This window comes from Theobroma umbraticum, unplaced genomic scaffold (assembly GCF_002168275.2).
Source record: "Theobroma umbraticum cultivar Fairchild unplaced genomic scaffold, ASM216827v3 scaffold_12.0, whole genome shotgun sequence".
NCBI classification, from domain to species: Eukaryota; Viridiplantae; Streptophyta; class Magnoliopsida; order Malvales; family Malvaceae; genus Theobroma; species Theobroma umbraticum.
The window spans coordinates 3,304,779-3,320,589 of record NW_018397272.1 but is presented as its reverse complement, the minus strand read 5'-3'; the positions used below and the strand labels follow the sequence as shown (position 1 = coordinate 3,320,589).

The following is a 15,811-nucleotide window of genomic DNA, read 5'->3' as shown; positions in this document are numbered from 1 at the left end:
TTTCACCTAATTTCTTTCTTTTGGGTTCTGGAACTTTAGCTACAGCTCTACATCCCCAAACCTTCATATAACTAAAGTTTGGTTTCCTTTTCTTTCATTGCTCATATGGGGTCATTCTAGTTTCCCTTTTAAGAACTCTATTTAATATGTGGCAAGCTATTAACAAAGCTTCTCCCCAAAAACCTTTTTTAAGACTTAAATATGATAACATAGCATTTACAATTTCGGTTAAGACCTTATTCTTTCTTTTTGTTATGCCATTATGTTGTGGTCTGTAAGGTGTTGAAATATGATGGATTCTTCGAATAAAGGTAATATAACTTAAACTATAATATTCTCCACCTCTATCTGATCTTAAACTTTTAATAAAAGATTCATATTGTAATTCAACTTTTGATTTATAAATCTTAAATTTATTAAGCACTTCATCTCTAGAATGCAACAAATATACATAGCAATATATAGAGAAATCATCAATGAATGTGACAAAATATTTCTTTCCAAGTATTGTAAATGTACTATGCATATCACACACATCACTATGTATTAATTCAACTAATTTGGTATTTCTTTTAACTTTAGGAAAAGGATTTCTAGTTATTTTTGTTAGCATGCATGTATTGCATTTATCAATAGTTAGGTTAAATTTTGGAATTAAGTCCATTTTATTCATATCATCCAATCTTCTATACTTTAAATGTCCTAATCCATAAATAAGAAGATTCAATCATATAAGTAGAAACAACTATTTTATTTTTATTACTATTAATAATATTTAATTTAAACATTCCATCACACATGTAACCTTTTCCACCAAAAATTCTCCCTTTGGACAAAATAAATTTATCTAGCTCAAATATAAGTGTGAAACCAAACATATCTAATAGACACCCAAACACTAAATTTTTCCCAACTTCTGAAACATAGTATATATTTTTCAAAGTTAAAGTTTTTTCAGAAGTGAATTCAAGTTCAATAGTCCTTTTGCCTTTAATCATTGTTGTAAAAGAATTTCCCATGTATTGAAAATTTCCACACTCACTTGATGTGAAATTCTTGAAAAGACTCGTCATTGCACACATGTTTTGTTGCTCCAGAATCAACCCACCAGGCATCATTTTCTTCAAGCACATTGATTTTAAAAATCATGGCTATAAATTTTTCAGAAGATTTTCTTCTTCAATAATCGGCATTCATTCTTGACATGTCTTGGTTTTCTGCAATAAAAACATGTGCTTTTGTTTTGTCTTTTGAATTTCGGACTGTTAGCAATATATTTGAACCTTTTTTTGGCAAGTTTAGTGGTTTGTCCTTCCTCCACAATATGTACTTTGGCTTCACCAAAAAATAGCAACTTGTTCTTGTTTCCTGTATTCTTCTTCAATTCGAAGATGATTTGCCAAAGCCTCTAGAGTTATTTCTTTCTTTTTGTGTTTCAAACTTCTTTTAAAATCTTTCCATGATGGAGGAAGTTTGTCTATAATGGAAGATACAACTATAATTTCATCCATTTTCATTTTATATTGTTTAAACTGATTAAGTATTCTTTCAATTTCTCGTAGTTGTTTTATAACAGAACACCCATCGATCATTTGATAATTAATAAAGTGACTAGTAAGAAATTTCTTACTTATTGCATCTTCTATCATGTATCTGACTTTTAATTTGTCCCATAATTCTTTAGCAGTAGCCTTTTTTTGGTATGTGTCAAATAAGCCATCTACCAAACCATTCAAGATATGACCTTTTGCACATATAATTGACATTGTCCCATTTTTGCCTCTTTCTTGTTGTAGCAATAGACTCATTTTCTCTTTCTTCTAGTCTAGGTGTAGTTAAAACATAAACGACTTTCAAAGTTGATAGTAGGAAATGCATATTCTTTTGCTATCTTAAAAAGTTGCCACCATTACAAAGTCAAAAGTCAATTTTCTTAGTGTTCCACTTACAGCAGGCATTGTTGGAATGAAAATAAAACCTTGAGATTATTAAAACATTAAATTGGAAAAACTTAGAAATTAGCTTCAAGGTGTGTATCAATGCCATTGTCTTTAAGGTTTTATTTGCTCTCACTTGTAATGTGCAAAAGAGTTACTGACATATAAACCTTGAAGATATAATGAAGTCCAGTGATTGACGATGTTTTGCACTAACGAAATCAATTTATTGAGCACTCACCAGAATATAACAAGATTATCAAACTTCTATAATATTTTTCTCCATAAAAATAGTATAGAATAAAACTTGAGAAATTTGAGAAATGAAGAAAAGTTTTTGTTTTCTAATGTACGTTTTGTTAGATAAAGAGAGTCATCTTTTATAGGTATAGATGCTTGTTTCCAACAGACACTGTTTGTGTCTATTTCAAAAAGTTACTCCTGTTGGTCTTTTTTCAATAAACTTTTTTTTATTTTATTTTATTTATTTATTTTTATTTTCAACCGATATAATTTTTTTTTTGATTTTAATTTCTAACAGTCATAATTTTTTCTTTTATTTTGATATGAAACCATATCTTTTATTTGAAAATGTCCAACAATATGGACTAAATTAATATTTTATTCATCCAAGAACGAGAAAATAATCCACCGATCGATGGATTATAACATATGCATCCAAGAGGTAGGAATTCCATGAAATGACATAAAAACCAAGACAATGATCCGGGAAGATTGCAAGTTTAATGTTCATATCACTATCATAAGATATTTCAAAATAATATTTATTTTTTAAAAATATAAAATATATTTTTGCAACATTATCTTTCATTAATCTCTTTTAGTTTCTACAACTTTAGGAATTAAAAAGTACGTAACCAAATACTTCATTCTTTAAATTTGTGTTATTTAGAAAGTGAACATTTTATTTAAAATAGGAGTAAAATTTAACTGTAATGCTTAAAAGTTAAAACTCTAACTAAGATTACAATTCAATAAAAGTTTGGTTGGTATTCTGCAGTTTTGCATAACAAGCCTATCAACTCTAATTTCTCTTTTCTAACCCGATCTCTTTCCAGAAATAACAATAAGAATAGTAAATATGTTGCCATCTTTTCTAAGTTAAAGCTGGAAAGCAAAAAGGATAGGCAAGACGTGAAACATACGATACAAGGAATTAATCAAAGTGGAGAACCGAGTAATGACTTCCTCAGTCTTCAGTTTTTCATTTATTTTATTTCAATCAAAGTCAATATATTACGTATCAAAAAAGCTGATTCATAAGCAGTCAATAGCAAAAAGCCAAACCATTAGAGAAGGAAAGGAGAAGAGACAGTCCTCACATCGTGAACTGCTCATATGTAAAACACTTTGACCACCTTACAATAAGATGCTTCCTTCATGCACACATTATCAAATCAAAAACATTTAACCTAGGAATAAAAATATCATACCCTAATAACAGACTCAACATAGTCCTGTCATCCTGTATGCATCAATGAAAATATAACCTGCCCCTTGTATTTCCTTTCTTATGTCAACCCTAAAATGCTAAAGATCATAACATAAAGCTCGACAAACTGCAATGAAACAGAGATGTAAAAAGAAACACCAACAGCTCCAGATATCACCAACTGGTCATCACAATTCTTTTGGGCTAATGGTACTTGAGAATATGTCATAAGACAAAGAACTGCCCGAATCAAGAACGGGATTAGGACCTGCAATAACATTGGAACCTAAAATATCAACATCGATGCCCCGAGCAAGGGGGAACAACATATCCTGGTAGCTATGTTCACCACCAGGATTGATCTTCTCTTTTCCAGCATCAGCAGTCTCTTGTAACTGCAGCACAAATCCTAGCTTTTCCATTACATCATTCATCAGTGGCCTATTGACTCCCACCTCTTGTATGCAACTTTCTGCAATTTCTACAAACACCTTAAAACACTCTGGAGATATCTTTCCCCTTAGTCGTGGATCAATGATTTGATAAAGAGTTCCATCAGCAATGCATTTTTTAACCCAATGAGCTAGATTCATTTGATCAACTGCCAATTTTTTATCCAGAGCCTTTCTTGCGCATAATACTTCAAATAGTACTACACCAAATGAATAAACATCTGATTTTTCAGTTAATGCATGGCCCCGAGCATACTCAGGATCTAAGTATCCCCATGTGCCCTTTACTCCAGTATTGACCACGTCAATTTTGGGGTCCATCTTAGACAACCCAAAATCGGAAACTTTAGCAGTAAATTTCTCATCCAGGAGAATGTTGCTTGTCTTCACATCACGATGAATTATAGTATATTTCACTTCTGTATGAAGGTAGTTCAATCCCATAGCTGCTCCATGGCATATCTTGAGTCTTTGCTTCCATGTTAGAGGATCATTTTTGATGTCATATAGGTGATCACCTAGAGTACCATTGATCATGTACTCGTACACCAGGATCATCTCAGAATTCTCATTGCAATATCCAATCAAAGAGACCAAATGGATGTGCCGAAGCTGGGAGAGCATCTCAATCTCAGTCTTGAACTCCCTTGCACCTTGTCTAGACTCAGGATTCAAGCGCTTGATGGCAACTATTGTTTCACCATTATCCAAGAAACCTTTGTATACATTGCCAAAACCACCTACCCCAATAATCAAAGCTTCATGGAAGTCACTAGTTGCAGCTTTGATCTCATCTAGAGCAAAGTGACGGCACAATTCATCAGGCAATGATGAGGATGTCGCCCAAAATGATTTCCTTTTGTAAGGATCCATCCAGCAGCAAAACCTTGATCCTTTACAGTAGGCACCATTCCTGTGCATCTTTCTGTGTCGCCAAACAATGATACAACATAATAAAACGAATATAATTAACAAGCCTATCCCACATCCACCAATTGAAAAGAGCAATTTCCTCTTTGTGTTGGACTTCTCAGCTTTCGGACTTGGTTCCTCATCGACAGCGGGTGGGGCCTCTGGCACAGGATTCGGTCCAGCAAGATTGCCACCAGAGTTGTTCAATTTGAAGACTTCAAGTCCATTCAGGATACCATCTGCATAAGCACTATATAAATTTCTAGGATGTAAAGCTATGAAGAGGGTATACTCACTTTTATCTCCAGTGTTACCAATCATCACCACATAGTCTTTATACATTGGTATCCCTTTACCACCAGTAGCTTCTATCACATCAAATGCTGCCTCTGCGGTCTTATTATCTATGTAGATACTAAATCGCCTATCACTCACAGTTTCTACATCTGGATCAAATTCACAGAAATGGAGTCTAACAAGATACCTGAATCCAGAATCAAGCGGTAACCTCCATGTTAAATTGTACAACAAGTTCTCTGTTCTGTTGCTTCCCATTGATCTAGCTGTTCTATATACATCATCTGGTGCGGTGTATTCTGGTATGATAGAATAATCAAGTTTCATACTCGTGTTACTACTTACAACGCCAGCTGGCACCAGATAAAAGTAGTCATCATACCAGTTTCTGTACATGCCTGTATCGTCCGCGGCAGGGATTGATTTGCCCCCAATGTTCAATCGATGAACATTCTCAAGTGCTGTGTAGTTATCAATCTGGAACTGTGCTCCTTGACCTATCAAAGGTAGGCCTTGATCATCTAAACGCGAGTAGTAGAGGTTGGTTGGCATTGAAACAATCTCGATTCCATTGATAAAAGCATAAGACATGCTCATAGAGGGAGTAAAAGTTACAGTGAGACTTTGATTCTGCTCCAAGTTTACACAGAACTCTTTAAAAAATGATGCTTCCCTCAAATAATCAGCAGTAAGAGAAGCGCTGAAGTTATTGAGTACTGAATAAGATCCTACCTTGACAGAGAAAAAGTTTTTAGACCTGTCAAAGCCTTGGTACTGAGCAGGATAGAAATGAAGTCTGATAAATTTCTGTCCAGCAGTAACTGGAAACTTGTAGGTGAATTGGGATTTAGATATTCTTGCAGTCAAGTAAGGGACTCTAAGGATGGAGCTGCTTTGGGAGAGGGCAGTGGCAGATATTGATTTGCTAGAGGATTCTTCAATGAGAGCAAACTCGGAGTCCTTGTCCCCTGTCCATTTACGACCACCTGGCACTGCTGAATTGCCTGAAGTTGAGGAGCCACAGTCTAGAGCAATATTATCAGGTGGGGTGTAAATTTGTGCACAAATGGCAACATGCTGAAGCAAAAAGAAGAGGGAGAAGGTAGCGATAAGAATTGAAAGGTTTCTCATGGAAGACAAGACGGATTAACAGTACTATTAAGCTAATCTTTCCTCGAAATATTGAAGCAGGGGGACATAAGTCTTAAATTTTGGAGTAAGTGCCTGCTTTTGGACATAAAGCCTAGGAGTATGGTTCTGTTCGCATAAATCTACATTCTCTAGAATATCTGGCAAGGCCTGGACGTGGTTCACACCCAACCTATCGTGTGGAAAAAGAAGATTGATACTTTAGGTAAATAAAGTAGTGTGAATCTGCAAAAGATGTTCTCATTGATCAATTAACATGATGATGCGGGCGAGCAGCCCTGCCCCACCTCTTTTTCTAAAGATTTCACCCCTCTTTACTCCATTTCTTATTAAGACTCATGCCTTGTTGCTTTATGCTTTTATCATTCCTGTAATTCAGTTCATTTTACGTAAGAGCAGCACGATGCAACCCAACCACTCTGAAAAGCTGTGCTTTCCCTTATAAGGGAGAGTAGAGTTAACCAAAGAAGAAAACTGTGTGATAGGGTTCTTTATCTCTTATTAGAATAAGCATATTTGCTACTAGTTTAAGCAAACAATCAAGCTGATTTATTTTCCAGCCTAGCAATTTCTAAAAAAATTCAGATAAAATTGTGCATCAGAGGAACATAGTTGAGCCGCCTGCTGCATGTATATAAACAATAGGTATATTTTTTTTTTCACTGGTTCTCGTCGAAGGTCATATTGGTTCCAGATTTAAGTCAATATTGGCCTTGACATACAATGAGAAAGCACAAAAGTTTGGACACTGAAGTCCAGAATCTTCTTATCAGGTAATTAAGATAAGTACTTTAAACATCAAATTCATGAGATCATTTTTTAATTATATATGGCCAGCCTCTCGTTTCTATATCTTTTTTTGACAATTACAGTGTAGCGTGTAGAAATTATGCTTCAAATAGAACTGATAATTTGTATTATTATTATGGGTTGGTGAGAATCTTTCTATCAGATCTCTTAGTATCTGCTATTAATATTAAAAAGAAATCCTCAGGGTAGACTGACTTTACTGGCATTTATTCTCCCTTTGTTTTAAATCACCGTAAGCAAAGTCTAAATTAACAATTTTGAGTTAGGTTTTTCAGTTATGCTTGGGTAAAACTACTTTTACTTTTTTAACTTTTAGTTAGAATTCATTTGAAGTTTATTAATTTTGAAAATAAATAATACACGCTAAATATGTAAATTAAATGATGTTAATAAATAGATGTGAAATGTTAAAAATATTCTTATTCTTTCTATATTCTTTTCACTATTTTCTTTTTTTTTTCAAGCCAGCCGACCACCCCATGCTCCCCAAGGGAGCTACGCCCCCCCCTCACCCCTGCGCTCTTACGCTAGCCACACCCGCCCACCCTCCGGCTCCTTATGGGAGTCGTGCCTCCCCGACTAAAGCTAACTCCGACACTCCAATTGCCGGAAGAGGTAAGGGATAGATTTTTTTCAATAAGAAAATAAATTAAAAATAAAAAATTATAATTTATACAATATGATAATTTTTGAAATTAATAAAATATAAAATTATCATTTCAATATTATCATGTTATTAAATTAACGGAAACATTAACAATTGACTAACGAACTGAACTTGTATATAGAACGAAGCATATTCTTTTAAAATAAATTATTTATTTTAAAAATTAATAAATTTGTATAAAATTATGATTAAAAATTAAAAAGTGAGGATATTTTATCTTTTATGTTTTGACAAGGGGTTTGATGGCTTTGGTTAACTCTCTAATTAAGGTAAATATTCAAACACAAACCAGAACACATTATTTTATATATTTTAATACAAACTTCGAGTCGGAAAGTAAAGCATAAAATGTCAAACATGATGGTCTAAATCAAAAAAAAAAACATGAAAATGGGCATCCCTCAAAATTTCTCGGCAACCTTCAACAATTGTTTTCTCCTGCTCGTGGTCCTTGCTTAAAGATATCAAAATCAAATTATTAGTACTTTCCACCAAAATGGGGTTCATTGCCCAAGAAGATAAGGGCAACAGTATATCTATGATTTGGAATGTCAATTAAACAATAGTAAAGCATTACCATTATTAAATAGTAGCAGGAATGGTGAACAGGAAGGAAATTTTGATTGTTTAGTGCAACGGGAAAAGTACATCCTGAACCAACAATAACAGTAGTAAAGCACACAATATTCTCATGAGAAGATTGATTACAAACAAGAAAACGAAGAAAGGGAGAAAAAACTCGAAAATTTTGCTATGTCCTTAGCCTTAATTGGTATTGTCAAGAAAATGGAAAAACTGCTGAGATAAAAACTAGCTTGAGTCTTATTTTCTGTTTAACTAAGTATTGGACAAGTGTCTATTTTGCTTTGTTGTACTGGTTTGATAAGCTAGAGTCCTTGTTTTGAACGTGTAAGCATTGCATGCTTATCTTAATCATATGTTAAACATTTGGTGATTTTGCACAATTGTTAACCATGCATCTCATGTATATATTCAAGTATCTTTCTTCAGTTAATGTGATGATCAATATTAACCAAGTTCCTCTGTTTTTATTGTCTTTTTACTTTTCTTCTCTATATGTTTAATACTACTGTGTTGATTTAACCATAACATGGTATTAGAGCTCATAACCGATCCTTGAGTCACTTAAAATACTTACAAACAATCCTAAAATCTCATCTGTCATCTACCATAACCCAACTTTTTTTCAAACAATGTAAACTTCAACCTCAACCGTTACACAACAGTCACTACCTTCATTCAATGGTTCAAACTATGCTGTTTGGGCTGTAAAAATAAAAACATTTCGTAGAGGTGTTAATCTTTGGAATACTATTGAGTTTAAAGTTGAATTTCTAGTGCTAAAGTAGAATGTTACACAGGCACTAGCGAAGCAACATGAAAAAGACATTGCAAAGAGATATAGAGCTTTGTCTTTCATACATTCAACTCTATCTGAATCAATTTTCAATAAAATAATAGGGTGTTAAACTACAAACTAGGCTTGAAGTAAGCTTAAGAAGGAGTTTTAGGGTTCACAAGAAGCAAACAAGTGCGTTTGCAAAATCTCATAAGGAAATATGAGCTTCTGAAAACGAAAGAGAACTAGAAAGTAGGTGAATTTGTTGAAGATCTGATGAAACTAGTAAACCAGATTAGACTAATGGGAGACTTTCTTAATAACTTAAAAGTGCTGTGCCAGAATGGATACCATTCGATTGCTGATAGCATGTCAGCTAAGTTTCAATGGCAAATATTCCATTTGGACATTAAATCTGCTTTCTTAAATGGTGATTTGCAAAAAGAAATTTTCATTGAGTAACCTCATGGTTTTGAAATTGAGCCTAACAGAGACAAAGTGTATAAATTTTATAAAGCTCTCTATGGTTTAAAGCAAACACCTCATGCATGGTACTGCAAGTTTAATGACTATTTGAAGAGTCACGGATTTCAGAAGAGCAGTAATGAAGCTACCTTGTATGTACACAAAATTGGTGATCAAAATCCTTTGATTATCTCATTATACATTGATGACATATTAGTTACAAGAGGAAATGATCAAAGAATTGCAAAACTCAAGTTTGAAATGCAAAACAAATTCAGAATGACTAATCTTAGGCAGATGAGCTATTTCCTAGGATTACAGATTGTTCAAGCAATATAGGAACTCATATATCTCAATCAAATTACATTTGTGAAGTTCTGAACAAGTTTAAAATGTCAAATTGCAAGACTGTAGGAAATCCACTTGTCACTCATGAGAAGCGATCAGTTGATAAGGGATCTGTACTTGGAAATTCTTCAACATTTAGAAGCATGATAGGATCATTGCTTTATATTTGTGCTCCAAAGCCTGACTTGATATTTGCTATGAATTATCTGTCAAGATTCATGCAAGTTCCTACAATTAACATTTTTTAGCAACTAAAAGAGTGATTAAATATTTGAAAGGTACCCTTGATCTTGGTCCTCATTTCACTTATTCTAATACAAAGTCAGTTGAGTTAGTTGGTTTCTTGGATAGTGACTGGACAGGATGTGTGGATGATTGTAAAAGTACTTCTAGATTGTATTTTCTCTTGGAAATGATATTTTCTGCTTGAACTCAAAGAAGAAAGGGATTACTGCTCAATCCTCTGCAGAAGCAGAGTATATAGCAACAGCTACAGCTGCAACTCAAGCCATTTGGGAGAAGAAAATCTGAACTGATCTTAGTTTCCTTTGTGTCTCCAGCTAAATTGTATTTAGATAACAAGTCTGCTATTGCTATGGTGAAGAATCCTGTTTTTCATAGCAGGACAAAACATATGAAGGTCAAATACCATGCCTTGAGAGAAGCTGAGAAGAATCAAGAGATATCCATTCAGCATTGCGGCTCCAATGATCCACTTGTAGATATTTTGATCAAACCACTATCTTTGTCCAGGTTTGAAGAACTGAGAAGCAAATTAAACGTTCATCAAGCTGGTGTTTAGGAGGAGCGTTGAGATAAAAACTAGTTTGAGTGTTATTTTCTGTTTAATTAAGTATTGGACAACTGTCCATTTTGCTTTGTTGTACTGGTTTGATAAGCTAGAGCTCTTGTTGATACTACATGTCCTTTGAAATGTGTAAGCATTGCCTGCTTATCTTAATCTTGTGTTAAACACTTGGTGATTTTGTACAAGTGTTAACCATGCATCTCATCTATATATTCAAGTATCTTTCTTTAGTTAATGTGATGATCAATATTAACCAAGGTCCTCTATTTTTATTGTCTTTTACTTTTCTTCTCTGCATGTTTGATGCTACTGTGTTGATTTAACCATAACAAAAACTATATTACCACAGAGCTTTATCCTCTCAGTTAAGTATGGAAGTTTGCTGGAACTTTATCATATAATAGGAGATATCCTGTTTCCAAGATATAAAAAATGAGACATTCCCTCTTTAAATTCTAACCTTTGGAATATCCTTTGACGATCACCCACTCTTTAATTAATTAGACGCCATACAATCGTCGACCTTTTGATTAGAAAGAAGTTTAATAGTTGGGGACCAGATGATATATTTACAGGGTTAAAGCTCTCTCCCTCTTCTTAGGTTACAGGATAATATTCCGGTAATTATCACTGTACTGCCTTTGGATAACCATTGCAGATAGAAGGACAAATAGCATCAATTAACTTTGAAAACACTGACTAACAAATAAGTGGATAATTAAGACAATAAGTAGTACACATACTCATGAAAGAAAAGCAAATTGATTTATGACAGAAAGACAGGGAAGAACAGTATGAATGTCACTCACACAAGCAGTGTCCAGGGATGATTTAAGTTGCTTTACGGTATTATTTCTACTGGCACTCGCGGTTAAATGTACTGCAATTTTTCGGAACTTTCTTGCCCTTAACGCATGGACCATACTGTGTACCAGGGCCACATGGTATAATTTTACCGGCGACATTGGTGAAGCCAATCACAGCTTTTCCATCGCTACCGATGAGCATTCGGCTAATGTGGGAATCCATCAACAGCTCCAGTTCCATATCTTCAGCAATGCGGCAGTCGTCAAGGCGGCCACTGCAACGGAAAGTGGTGTTGCTCTTCTCCATTAACATTTCTGCAGCTCTGCCACCATTTGCCTCGAAGAGCATTAGCATTACAAATAATGCTAGAGAAAATAATCCTCCCTCTCTATCAACTCTCATTTTTCTTTCCTATGCTTAAGAAACTCTCCTGGACAAGCTCTTACAAGAAAAGTGGTGATTAATCAGACGAAGGATGAGTGAGGAGGCAACGGGATCACTTATATGCAAAAGATATATTCATGAAATGTCTTAATTAGACGCAAGACCATAGTGGTCTACTTTATAGTATTCTATAGTGAATTTTAGGTGAAATGACTTGAAAATTAATCACTTTATGGTTGATGCCTTGCCAGCTAGCCACGCCAAAGCCAATCTCTATTTCTTTTCGTAAAAAAAGTAAGAGAAAGAATCTTATCCCTTCACTAGTATTGAACCAGGAAAGCAATGTTAGACAAAAGGGCAAGGAGAAAAGAAAAAGCAGATGCTGTACACAGTGCAAATCTATCAATTATTTAATTATTATTGATTTACTTTCTTTTGTTAATTAGTAGAAGAAACAATAAGATGATGTACGGATGTGACAACAGCGCACCAGGCCGGTCCTTGGGCAAAGTCACCTAAGCAAGGACTTTACTGCGCCTCAAATTTAAAAAAGTTTCACATTTTTACAATATAATATAGTTAATTATATAAAAATTAAAATAATTAATAAATTATTTATTTATTCTTTCATGCTTAATAAATATTTATTTTCCCTTACTTTCACATCCCTATTAATTTTCACTAATTATTTCATTTCTTAGTAAAAAATAATTAATCAAATGACATATTCTCTTATTTTTCAAATTATGTTCCTAATAAATATCTATTTTTTATCACTTCTTAATTCTTGAATTATTATTAATTCTCAACTATGTCTTCTGTTTCCAAGTAACTAATGGTAATATCTAATTAATGATCTTCAATCACTATTTTTTCTCACTTATTTCTCCTGTTTCAATCAATTAACGTAATACGTATTTAATATTTTCAACAGTCACTTTTTCCTATATATTAAAAATAATTATTTTTTCAATTTATAATATCTAGTTTTGAATTCTTATTTACTTATTTGCTATTTCTTCCTTTAACTTCAATTTTCCTCCAAAAAATACATAAAAAGTTTGTTATGCTATAATCTTCATAAAGTCATGAGCCTCATTTGTTGTTTGTAATAAATATTTAAAAATTAAGTACTATTGTTCTAATCATTACGTACTTTTTACTTTAATTTAGATTTATATTGTATTGTTATATTGTCTTTATTTTATGAAATAGTTAATTTATTTGAATTAAAAATTTTGATGTCGATTTTATATTTGTCATTTAAAAAATACAAGATAATTATAATAACTAAATATTTTTTGTACTTTATAATAAATATTTGAATATGTCAAATAAAAATATGAATCTAGCTATTCAAAGCTTTAAAAAGAAAAATTGAAAGTTTAATACAATCTCAAAAAGAGCATTTGATAAATTTTTACAAGTAATAAAAAATAATGAATAAAAAATTATTACAAAATATTAGAAGAATCTAATTATAAAAGTTTAATAAAAACTTTTGCTTCTAAAAAAACTAGAAGAATAAAATTTTAATAAAATTTTTTTCTTAATTTCAATAGAAAAAGCTTTATTTGAATATTTTGCTTTAGGCTTTTGAGATTATTGAGCAGCCCTTGTAGCGCACCACAAATTTATGTTCTTCTACTGTGTATTTATATACGTGTATATGAGACTTGTTCCGACTTGAACTGAAAACTATTAGGCTCTTTTGGTTGTGTGGAAATGACGATGGAAGTTGCAAGGTATTATTCATTTTATTTTAATCCCTACAAAAAAATTGAGTTTTAATCACACTTATTTAAGCGACATATTTTTTTGTATAGTAAAATTTTAAAAAATGTAACTATTTAAACTTTTAACTTCACTTTTTTTACATTTAGTAGTAATATAAAAAAGTGCAACCTTTACTAGTGCATGCAATTTCTATTGTTACATTTTATTCATAATACATTTAAAAATTTATATAATGAAGTTGGATCTACAAAAATGTTCTAAAAAATATAAAGAAAGCGTTATTAAAAATATTTTTAGTTGCACATTTTAAAAATATGCTGTCTAAAGTTAAATTTGTTGTAATGAATTTTGATGTCCTTAACTTTCACATTGAGAATTTTTGAGACTTGAATATGATATATATGTAAAAAATTAAACTTATATTTATTTGCGAGGCATTTTTTATTAAAAAAATCATAAAATTTTCAATTTCAAGTTAAAGTAGATAATACTTTACATATTGGGTGCAAGTCTCCATAGTTGGTATCAATTTTGAGCAATCTTCAACAAAAATAAAATATCTATACTTAGAAAGCTCAAAATTCAATTTCATTTTATTTATAAGAAAGTAGAATTAACTAGCTTTTCAATCATATAAAATTCAAACAATTAAAAAATAAAAATTAATACATAATTTAATTGAAAAATTATATGATACAAACAGATTTATCCTCAATTCTTATGTACCTTAAACCCAACACTAAATTCATGTTTAACTCATGAAAGAATGATTGCAATTTGAACAAAAAAAAATATACCTTATCTAACTTCAACCAAGTGATAGATAAAACTTATCTAAATTGCATAATTTTGTAAATATTCTTAATAAATTTTAATAAATTTTTAACCTAAACTTCAACAACCTAACCATAAATCTAACTTTTCTTAAAAATGAGAAAGTTTCTACTCACTTTGAAAAGAGAAATCCAACTATAATTTTTTTATTTTTCTGTCTTCCAATTTATTTTTGTAAATCCTCAAACCCAATATAAAAGAGTTGCTTGTAATAAGTCATTTACTCAACAAAATATTTCAACTAAAACTCAAATTATTTATTAATAATAAATAAGGGACCCAGGTCATATTTTGGGTTTTTAGTTTAGATATTATATAGAATGAGGTGTTACAAGTTGATACTTTTGTTATTATTTTCTTTACAAAATAAATGAATAGAAACAAAAAGCAAAAAAATATAAAATGACTTAGAAAAAGGACAAAATGCAAGTGGAGTCCCAATTATTTTAGTATTTGAGGGTTGGTAATGAATGACCTTTTTGTTTCTCTTCTTCTTAGAGTTGAACTAATTACTAATATGAAACCCAAAAGATCTAACTTGAAATTGAGAAACTAAAGTGGAAATCCATTAATCAAAAACCAAAACATATAAATTATAAATTATAATTATAAAAATATATGTATTATAATTATTATTATTATTATTATTATTATTATTTTCATCATCGTTTCTTTTTAATTGTGTTGCCAAGGCATTGAGTGTGATCATGAGTAAAGTAATGCAGCTTGGGATTTGCAAAGAGATTGAAATAGGTCAGAAAGGACACGTGGTGTCTCATCTCTAGTATGCTAATGATATGGAAATTGTGTGTAAGCTAAAATAGGAGTCACTTCAAAATGTTAAGAGAATTCTTAGATGTTTCCAACTCATTTCAAGGCTCAAAATCAATTTCAAGAAAAGTAGTCTTTTTGGAGTGAGAATTGACAAAAAGGTGTTAGTTGAGCGAGCTAAGAAGATTAGGTGCAGAAAGGAAAAGTTTTCATCCAGTTACTTAGGGCTCCCCTTAGGAGCACAAAATAATAATAACGAAATGTGGAGACTGGTAATTGAAAAGTTTGAAAATCGACTTATGGGATGGAAAGGGACAATGCTTTCAATATGTGGTAAAGTAACCCTAATGAAATCAATTTTAGCTAGTTTCTCGATTTTTTTCATGTCCATCTTTCGTATGCTAGTGGGGGTAAAAGAAGAACTTCACAAAATCCAAAAAAGATTCCTTTAAGGGGTTCTGCTCAGGAAAAAAAGGTGCATTTCGTTGATTAAGGATTAAACTGTGTACCTAAAGAATACAAAAAGTTAAGGTTGGTGGATTTAAAAATTAGAAATGAGGTGCTCCTGAACAAGTGGATATGGAGCTATGGAAATGAAAAGAATAGCTTATGGAGGAAAG

At 32.0% G+C, this 15,811-nt stretch overlaps 2 pseudogenes; both read right to left on the bottom strand.

Moving 5' to 3' along the window:
- Nucleotides 1-1,337: 1,337 nt before the first annotated feature.
- On the bottom strand, nucleotides 1,338-1,911 carry LOC149526488 (uncharacterized; annotated as a pseudogene).
- A 1,220-nt stretch (nucleotides 1,912-3,131) lies between these two features.
- Nucleotides 3,132-6,416, bottom strand: LOC110426673 (receptor-like protein kinase FERONIA pseudogene; annotated as a pseudogene).
- Between the last annotated feature and the right edge of the window lie 9,395 nt (nucleotides 6,417-15,811).